Below are 9,689 nucleotides of genomic sequence, written 5' to 3'. Positions count from 1 at the left end.
CAAGCATGCCCAATTGGTTGCATATTAATTCGGCGTTGCTCAGTTCGGCACGGTGAGAGCTGAATGACGGCTCTCACCGCTGCCGCTACACTCCGAGGCGGCGTTAAATACTATTCCCCCTCCGAGTTGTCGCAACTCGGGAGATGTAATTCGGGGTCTGGCAGCCACCAGAGCCCCAAATTACTGCTACACGGGGCGCGCAGCATAGCATTGCTGCTATGGGGTGCCTAGTTTCGGCGCTCGGCTCTCAGAGCCCGCGCCAAAATCAGCTGATCCCTGCCCAATTGCCTATTCGACCAATGTCATGCTGAAATGAGTCGAATGTTTTGATTGGACATGCTTAGAAATCTCAGGCTAACATGGACAATTGGTTGCGTGGCTGTAACCGCACGCAAAATTGCCAATTATTGTGATGGATTCCCTGGCTGCTGTCCTTCCAAATGTTATATGTCCGTCTGGTGCATATGCATGTACATACTTTACCCATTCCCTGCCACCAGGTGTCTGCCGAATGTCTGCTTTACTTACGCATGCACGTCCCATGTGACAACCAGCATCAGCATATAGTACGTGGGGCGCATGTGAGATGTCGCACACGCCCCCGATGTCGTTATAATGCCGGCAGCTATGTGGGGTGCCAATGCAGAAGTGTAAAAGACATTCGGGGCAGTGGATAGGTAACATAGTTACGTGCACAGGGAAGAGGAAACTAAGGTGGCCACTAACGGTCCAATTTCTAGCGAAAAATCGTTCGAGCAATTAGAAATTCTGATCGCAAGTGAAATGGTGTAGTGAACGATTCATTACAATATCAACAAAGCAATCTTTGCTTCCTATCTATCACAACCAACAAGAAAATCCAAATTTTAGTTCGACGAAAATTCATTCGGACATTTTTTTCACTCATTCATAATCAATTGTGTCCATTAACGGAGGTTATTTACAACCAATCCGATCAGAATTCCTGATCGCTTGAGCGATTTTTCGCTAGATATTGGACCGTAAGTGGCCACCTTAATATTGGGGGGGGGGGGGGCAGCAGCCAGTGTCGGTGTCTAGAGCCCATTTCCTTAAAGAGAACCCGAGGTGGCATTTCATTACGTTAGTGGGGCACAGAGGCTGGTTGTGCACACTAACACCATCCTCTTTTGCCCCATCGTGTGCCTCAAAGACCCCCCTGCTCGCCGCTATACCCCCGCAGTGCTGGCGACATGCAGCGTGTCGCCAGCACAATGTTTACCCTAGCGCTGTCTGTCAGCGCCGCTCCCCCGCATCGCCGCTACCCGCCCGCGTCCCTTCCCTCCCGCTGATTGGAGGGAAGGGACGCGGGCGGGTAGCGGCGATGCGGAGGAGGCGGGGGAGTGGCGCTGACAGACAGCGCTAGGGTAAACATTGTGCTGGCGACACGCTGCGTGTCGCCAGCACTGCGGAGGCTATAGCGACAAGCAGTAGGGTCTTTGAGGCACACGCTGGGGAAACAGTGGCTGGTGTTAGTGTGCACAACCAGCCTCTGTGCCCCACTAACGTAATGAAATGCCACCTCGGGTTCTCTTTAAAGATTTAATGCTGAAATAGGATTTGGAATGTGCCTATAGTGTATGGGTCTAATTAGAGAGAGATCTTTCTCTTGGTTGAATCTGTATGGGCACCTTAGTATTTGTGTGTCTTTTGGTCACTTGGCTCTGGCAGCTCCCTTCACTATAATCCCCCCCCCCTCCCTTCCCCCATAGTTTCCATCATACCTTAGGGCCTAGTGCTCCAGGCTTGCTTATCATTTTTCTGCTCCTGTTGATAGTGTCCTAAGAATCAGATGGAGAGGTTGGGGATAGTTTCCCCTGTGCTAAAATCATCACCTCCAGTCTCATCTCACAGACATGCAGCCTTGCCAAGTGCCAGGCGTATGTCCGTTCCTTATCTGTGGGGGAGGGAGCCCAGTACAAGTGAAAAGCACAGTGCAGGGTCAGCAGTTCAGGTGGAGACTGGAGACACGGACACTCTGACTGCAAGCCAGCTGAGCAGTCTGTGTCCCTGCAACTTGACATTACATTGCATTACGCCATCCAGCTTCCTGCAGCAGCCCAGGCACCCAGTAGTAGCTGTACCAGCCTGCATCAATAGGAGGTCGGATCGTTTCCAAGGCTGCAAGGAATACTTTCTTTTTAATGATTCCTAGCTATTTTGCAATTAAAAAGGCATGAGATTGCTAGTAATCCAGGGAGGGAGTCCTGACCCACGTTCACTGACAGAAAAAAGAGCAACTTACAGTGGGCTGGCCTGGCTCATTGCATTCTATCTAGCTGCTACATGTCTGCAGTGTGTTTGCTTCGATTCAGCTTCACTTCCGGGTGTGGAGTGCATCACCAGGGCACTGCCTGCAGCCAATGAAGAAGCAGCACACGGAGAGGAGAAAGTGCTGAGCCAATGCCCTGCAATTTGTGGCTGGTAAGAGCTGGGGGCGGGGCTGAAATTCTATTTTTGTTCCTGCACTAAGCTGGCGGCCCTGATTGTTTAATGAGGCGGCGGCCCGGGGGGAAAACGGCACCCGTCCCCCCGGGCCAGTCCGCCCCTGCCCCCCGATCCAATCTTTTTCATCCAATCTTACCATATCTATCTTATAAGGGAACTGCCTATAGTATCCAATTTATATATATCATCAGTTTACTCTTCTACTACATAGATTTGGTAAGATTGGATGAAAATATTGGATAATTAGTGGCCACCCTTAGACCCAAGTGTCCCCAGCAAACAGCAAGTCCCCATCATCAGTGCAACTCACTGGACACTGATGCAGCAAGCATGCCTTGTGCTGAGTCCCTTCCTGGAGGTAAGCAAGATGGTCAGCGAGGAGTGAGGAGCGGGCCTCCGTGTGTCAGTGGGTGCCCATGGTTTGCCTGCTGGACCAGGCAATGTGCAATTTAATTGAGCATGGGGAGGCAGCCCTGAGGCAGCTGGATAAGGAGCAGATGGCAGCACACGAGGGCTAACAGGTAGGGGAGGAGTTGGAGGAGGTGGAGGTCCCTAACCTGAATGCTGAGGAGGAGGAGCAGAGCGCCGCAGGCACTGTATGGGGATTGCGGCTTGGGGAGGACGACATGGCACAGGAGGAGGACAGGCATGTGATATGGGACTATGAGGGCGATGAATATCTTGTTGCCAAGGCCCACTTGTTTCCCATGGGTGTGCACATGTTACGCTGCCTTCCTGGCCCCTATTGTCGGATACAGGGGGACATGAAGTGGCTGCTGCAATGTGTTAACCATGCTTGCCTTTCTAAAGAAAGTTACTACCTGCATACCTTGGTTCATTTTTCGGCTGTTGTACTACCAGTGAGTTGCCATGGTCCTTCTGTGCTGCTGAACTGACCGTCCGCTTTATCCTCCTGACTCAGTCGCTACTACACTCTGTGTTCACACTGCCCGGGTCACCGGACGCATGAAATTTTTTGTGCAGCACTATTACACTATGGTACTACCAGTAAGTTGCCATGGTCCTTCTGTGCTGCCGAACTGACCGTCCACTTTGTCCTCCTGACTCAGTCGCTACTACACTCTGCGTTCACACTGCCCGTGTCCACTGACGCATGTAATTTTTTGTGCAGCACTATTACACTGTGCTACTACCAGTGAGTTGCCATGGTCCTTCTGTGCTGCTGAGCTGACCGTCCGCTTTGTCCTCCTGACTCAGTCGCTACTACACTCTGCGTTCACACTGCCCGTGTCCACTGACGCATGTAATTTTTTGTGCAGCACTATTACACTGTGCTACTACCAGTGAGTTGCCATGGTCCTTCTGTGCTGCTGAGCTGACCGTCCGCTTTGTCCTCCTAACTCAGTCGCTACTACACTCTGCGTTGACACTGCCCGGGTCCACTGACGCATCTAATTTTTTGTGCAGCACTATTACACTATGGTACTACCAGTGATTTGCCATGGTCCTTCTGTGCTGCCGCACTGACCGGCCGCTTTGACCTCCTGACTCAGTCGCTACTAAAGTCTGCGTTCACACTGCCCGGGTCCACTGACAACTCTGCTGTTATGTCATTGCTAATCGCTGCAAAACCCCCCCCCAAAAATTACAAAAAAATCTCTGGGTCTTTTTGGCGTCAACCACTCATCCTCCTCCAGTGGTACCATCACCGCCAAGTGCCATTGGGACTCACCTTCACCTCTGCGATTGCTTAACGTGTATTTCCCTGTTTAAAACCACTTATTACCAATTAATAGCCCCATTTAAAATGCTGATTTCAGTTTAAAATTCATTTTTTCAAAAACAAAACATTATTTTTGGATTTTTTTTGCTTAAGTTATAGCCGCTTATCACCTTGATAATCCATGCAATTTGGGGGATTGTAGCATGTATGGGGACTTTGCTATTAACGTTAAAAGAAAATCCGGATGCGGCCATGGATCTGGCCGTGATTGCCTCATTCACGATCGAAAATCGGCGTTGTGGCGTGGACGCATTTCATAATACGGAACCAATCACGCCAGAGGCGGATTTTTTTTTTAAAACAACGGCCGTGGTTGCCGAATTCGTGGATCGAGACATCCGAGCATCACTGCTCCATTCAGTTGGGGTCACCTCTTGCTACCTAATGCTTGGGGGCACCTCTAGCTACTTAATTGTTGGGGGCACCTCTAGTTACTTAATATGGAGGATAGCTCTGGCTGCCTAATACTAAGGGGCACCTGTAGCTACCTATGACAGGCAAGTGAACTAAGGGAGAAGTGACAGCTGGGCCAACCAGTACACTTGTAGGTAAATGGAGGACAAAGTCTAGGGTGCCAGGATATTTGTGCCTATAGGCTCCTGTGATGTAAATCCGGGCCTGGATGCTTGGCTGGTTTAGCAAGGAAAGGTAATTCCTAGGTGTCCCCACATTTAGATACTGGTGTGGAGGGTGATTAAAGGGTACCCCGAAAAGAAAAAACACACAGAGAAAACGGGACCCCCGATGGGGTAGAATGTCACAAAGCGACATTCACAAAGAAATTAGTAGAATTTGGTACTCACAAAGTGATGTTGCAAATGGGCAGCCAACCACTGCAGGCTGAATCAGAATCATTTTAAAGAGGAACTCCAGTAAAAATAATGTAATAAAAAAGTACTTCATTTTTACAATAATTATGTATGAATAATTTAGTCAGTGTTTGCCCATTGTAAAATCTTTCCTCTCCCTGATTTACATTCTGACATTTATCACATGGTGACATTTTTACTGCTAACAGGTGATGTCAGTGGAGGGGGATGCTGCTTGCTTTTTTGGCAGTTGGAAACAGCTGTTATTTCCCACAATGCAACAAGGCTCCCACAGTGGGAGGGGTTTTACTACAATATCAGCCATACAGAGTCCCTGATGATCCGTTTGTGAAAAGGAATTTATTTCTAGTGGGAAAGGGGTATCAGCTACTGATTGGCATGAAGTTCAGTTCTTGGTTATGGCTTCTTTTTAATGGCCAAGCAAGACTGGGTCGTGCTCGGATTTAGGTTTGGCAGACACAATTGCTCAGAGTAGCGATACGAAGTGTTAACTGTTAACAGTTGAACAAGCGCAACTGGAGCAGGGTGCTCATCACAAGCTCATAATCACCGCTACCCCATGATAACCAGCTGATTTTTGCGATCATGAGGTCAAAATTGGCATCCCTGATCACGAATGCCGGTTTTGAATGCACTCGTGATTGCATTCCGAATCAGACTCATGATCACGGGTTAGCTGTGATCACGAGCTCGAAAATGGAAATTACGTTGTTGGGCCAATTAGAGGGCCCCCAGTCGAGGCCCTAGCAACCAATCAGAGGAGGGGAGCCTCTGCCTTCCCCTCCTCTATATAAGGTGGCAGCCATGTTGAGAATCTCGACCTTGCTCAACTCTGGTAGAACTGATAGCTTCTCTGTGCTATCTAGCTGTGAGCAATGGTTTTACTGTGAAAACAGTGCGTTTTACCTCATTTACACCTGTACAACACAAATATTGTATTGATTTAGTGTTAGCTAGTCATTTACAGTCAGTGTAGTGTATAGTGTGTATACTGTGCGCTAGCTTAGGATTGAAGCTGAGTTAGATTAGCTTATCTGGGGTCTGTGTGCAGGCCAGGACTGCTAGCTAGGTAGCCCTACTAGCCTGTAGGTAGATTAGGGTTGTTGATTTATCATCTGTACTGTTAGTTTATATAGTGGTAGACTAGCAGACAGTACTAGAGCAGCATCTGTGTCTGTCACTGATTCTGCAGCTGCTGCCTGTAGTGTAAGTGTGACAGACAGTGTTAGTGTCACTCACTGTCATTCTCTTGTTGTCTCACACTCTAGTGTTCTGGTGTTCATACTGACTTACTGTTACTTTTACACATTTAAATTTGTCCGACCGTCATCAGACACATTTAATGAAAAAAAATGGCGTTCACCTTTTTTTTAAATGTATCTTTATTAAATTGTGCAATGTCTGCCACCAGGAGCAGGGGCAGAGGGAGAGGCAGCACCATCGCCGCCGCTGGCAGGTCTATGGCTGGTCCGCTGCCAGCCGCTGGGTGCTCAGCTGTCGGGGAGGGAGCAGCTGAGAGGGGCGGTGCAGAAATTTGCACCCATCTTTGGCCAGGGTCAGTGGGCCATTGAGGAGAGGCAGGCAGAGGCTGTCATGGAGCTGATGGTGAAGCAGGAGGCCACTGGTTCCACACAGACCTCCAATGTGACCACCACTTCTGTCGTCAACAAGAGGGAATACCTGGCCGCACTTTCCTTCCCACAACTGAGGTGCACACGATCAGGCCACCAGAGCACAAGGTGGCAATGAAGTCTATGTATTCCAAAAGGATCAGCACACTCAAAGGATATATTGCAAAATGTATAGCTCTTTTGAATGAAAAACGTTATCCATACAAGAGATTGCGTGTCAGAGAAGGGCCAGCAAACTGCAATAGATAGGCATCATAGACCGGATCAGTGAATAATGGCGCACAGCGCCTATGCATAAAAATGTCGCCGCATTAAAAAGATACGCTTATCGCAATTTATCGTTAGTACTGCATAATAATGGCGCACAGGGAAAAAAGAAGAAAAACGGCACACACTAACGTTATTTATCAATAGTGGCACACACTGACGTTATTTATCAATAGTGGCACACACCAACGTTATTTATCAATAGTGCCGTTCATTTGCCAAACAGCAGACGTTATTGCCCACAGTAACGTTATTTATCAATAGCGCCCTACATAAGCCAAACTGCAGACGTTATTACCCACAGTATCGTTATTTATCAATAGCGCCCTACATAAGCCAAACTGCAGACGTTATTTAACTGCAAAACGGTGAATGGATTTAATGTAACACTGTCAAGGTTAGGGTTAGGCACCACCAGGGGGGCGGTTAGGGTTAGGCACCACCAGGGGGGGGTCTTAGGGTTAGGCACCACCAGTAGGGGGGGGGGGGGTTAGGGTTAGGCACCACCAGGGGGGTGGTTAGGGTTAGGCACCACCAGGGGGGTGGTTAGGATTAGGCACCACCAGGGGGGTGGTTAGGGTTAGGCACCACCAGGGGGGTGGTTAGGATTAGGCACCACCAGGGGGGTCTTAGGGTTAGGCACCACCAGGGGGCTCTTAGGGTTAGGCACCACCAGGGGGGCTCTTAGGGTTAGGCACCACCAGGGGGCTCTTAGGGTTAGGCACCACCAGGGGGGCTCTTAGGGTTAGGCACCACCAGGGGGGCTCTTAGGGTTAGGCACCACCAGGGGGCTCTTAGGGTTAGGCACCACCAGGGGCGGTTTAGGGGTTAGGGATAGGTACAGAGAGGGTTCTGTGTGTTAACGCTAAATAACGATAAGGCTTTAACGCTAAATAACTATAAGGCTTTATTGTTAAATAGATAATAAGCGGCAAACGGATTAGCGGCAACACCGTGCGCCATTATTCGCAGGTGCCATTTTCAGATGGATCCATCACAGACACCCACAGTGCATGAAAGCCATTCTTTCCCGTAAGATTAGATTTTGTATTCCCCTGATGTTTTGGTGATCCAGGGATTCTAAATCTCTACTCACTAAATAATAAAAAAAAAAATCTTACCTTGGGGCACACACTAAGGGCTGATATAAATTTAGAGGCCGGATTAAAGGGGGTCACACCTACCTGGTTTTTTGATTTTCTTCCAATAGTTCCACCAGATCTTGTATGGCCTGTCTGTCCTGTATGTCTGGGAAATCATTCTCAAGTTGTTCAGCAACATGAGTAGGTTTGTCAAACATCTTTTTCAGGGCCAGACACCTGCAAAATAGATATACATCCTTTAACACTTCAAAATAATCAAAATGATTAGTTGGGGCAAAATAAAGACATTTCTGAAGGACAGAGGCTTCATCCTCACTCAAGGGTTTGTCTGATAAGTTAACTATTTTTAGTACCTCAGAGTGTTGTGTATAATAATTGGAGGCCGCCTCTCTGATAGATTTGCAAAGCTCTGATTTACTGTGATCACATCTTGCTTTAGCTTATAATCTGCTTTAGCTTATAATCAAGACTAGCCAATCAGAGGCTAAGATGTAGTGTGTTCTCCAGGTCGTGCTCCCCCGCAGCTTACCAGAGTTGCAAGGTCAGTCCACCAGAAAACCAGGCAGGACAAAGATCCAAAAGTATGCAAGGACCAACAGTCTCCACAAAGACTTTTGCCTAAATTCACTAACCTTAACTCCTGTCTTTAATAACTCTTCTGAGCTGTTTTACAGTTATCACAATTATATCACCATGGTGATAACTGTCAAACAGCTCAGAAGAGTTATTAAAGACAGGAGTTAAGGTTAGTGAATTGAGGCCATTCTCCAAAACAGACTTTCTTTATTTAAAATCTTCACATACAAAGCACTAAAAACATGAGAGGACCAGGAGAGATCCACAGCAATTGGATAATCATGGTCAATGTCCATCAAAAAGCTTACTCTCTCAGATCCAATAGGTACAATAATGGAAAAGCAGGTAGACAACACATTCACAGCATCACTGTTTCGGGCTTAATGCCCATCCTCCAGCCAAGAAACCTGCACATGGACGTTAATCCTAAAACAAATCTGTTTGGGACATATAATGCTGTGACTTTGGTGGTTACCCATTTGTCCACTTTTATAGCCTATTGGATCTGGGAGAGTAATCTTTTTGATTGACATTGACCATTTCTGATGATTGTCTAATTGCTGGGGATCTCTCCTGGCCCTGCCATGTTTTTACTGCTTTGCATGTGAAGATTTTGAATAAAGTCTGTTTTGGAGAAAGACTTTGTGAGGAGTGCATCCTTGCATACTTTTGCATACCTCCCAATTTTTTTAGATCAAAAAGAGGAACACTTAAGCCATGCCCCTGCCACACCCATAATCACACCCACGATACAACCCTATTCACGCATAATATAATGATTTCATGAGAAAAATATGTTGTCTTTTTTTTTCGTGTACAACAACACAATATTAGCTATTACAGTGGCGTAATAGCTAGTGGTGCATGGCAGCAGCACACAATTCTGTGGACCCTGGCGGTGTGAGCAAAGACAGCAGGAGGTTAAGGAGGAGTAATGTGTGGCAGCAGATGGCATACGCAGGGGTGCCTCTAGCCATTTTGTCACTCCAGGTGAGAAGACCTGTGGCACCCCCCCAACCCTGAGGGCCCCCCCCATGAAAATAATCATAATGCAGCAGTGTTTCACTAGAAA

The 9,689-nt window shown here is 47.7% G+C and overlaps 1 protein-coding gene across 1 annotated transcript in view; it reads left to right on the top strand.

Annotated features, from left to right (window-relative positions):
* The first annotated feature begins 2,378 nt into the window (after positions 1–2,378).
* LOC137561661 (WAG22 antigen-like) overlaps positions 2,379–9,689 on the top strand; it is a 133,801-nt gene continuing 126,490 nt past the window's right edge. The window contains exon 1 of the mRNA XM_068272982.1: positions 2,379–2,442. The gene's annotated coding sequence lies outside the window, so the exon portion shown is untranslated. The remainder of the gene's footprint in view (positions 2,443–9,689) is intronic.

The sequence above is a fragment of the Hyperolius riggenbachi genome, chromosome 3 (assembly GCF_040937935.1).
Source record: "Hyperolius riggenbachi isolate aHypRig1 chromosome 3, aHypRig1.pri, whole genome shotgun sequence".
Classification (NCBI taxonomy): Eukaryota; Metazoa; Chordata; class Amphibia; order Anura; family Hyperoliidae; genus Hyperolius; species Hyperolius riggenbachi.
This window is presented reverse-complemented; position numbering and strand designations above follow the sequence as displayed.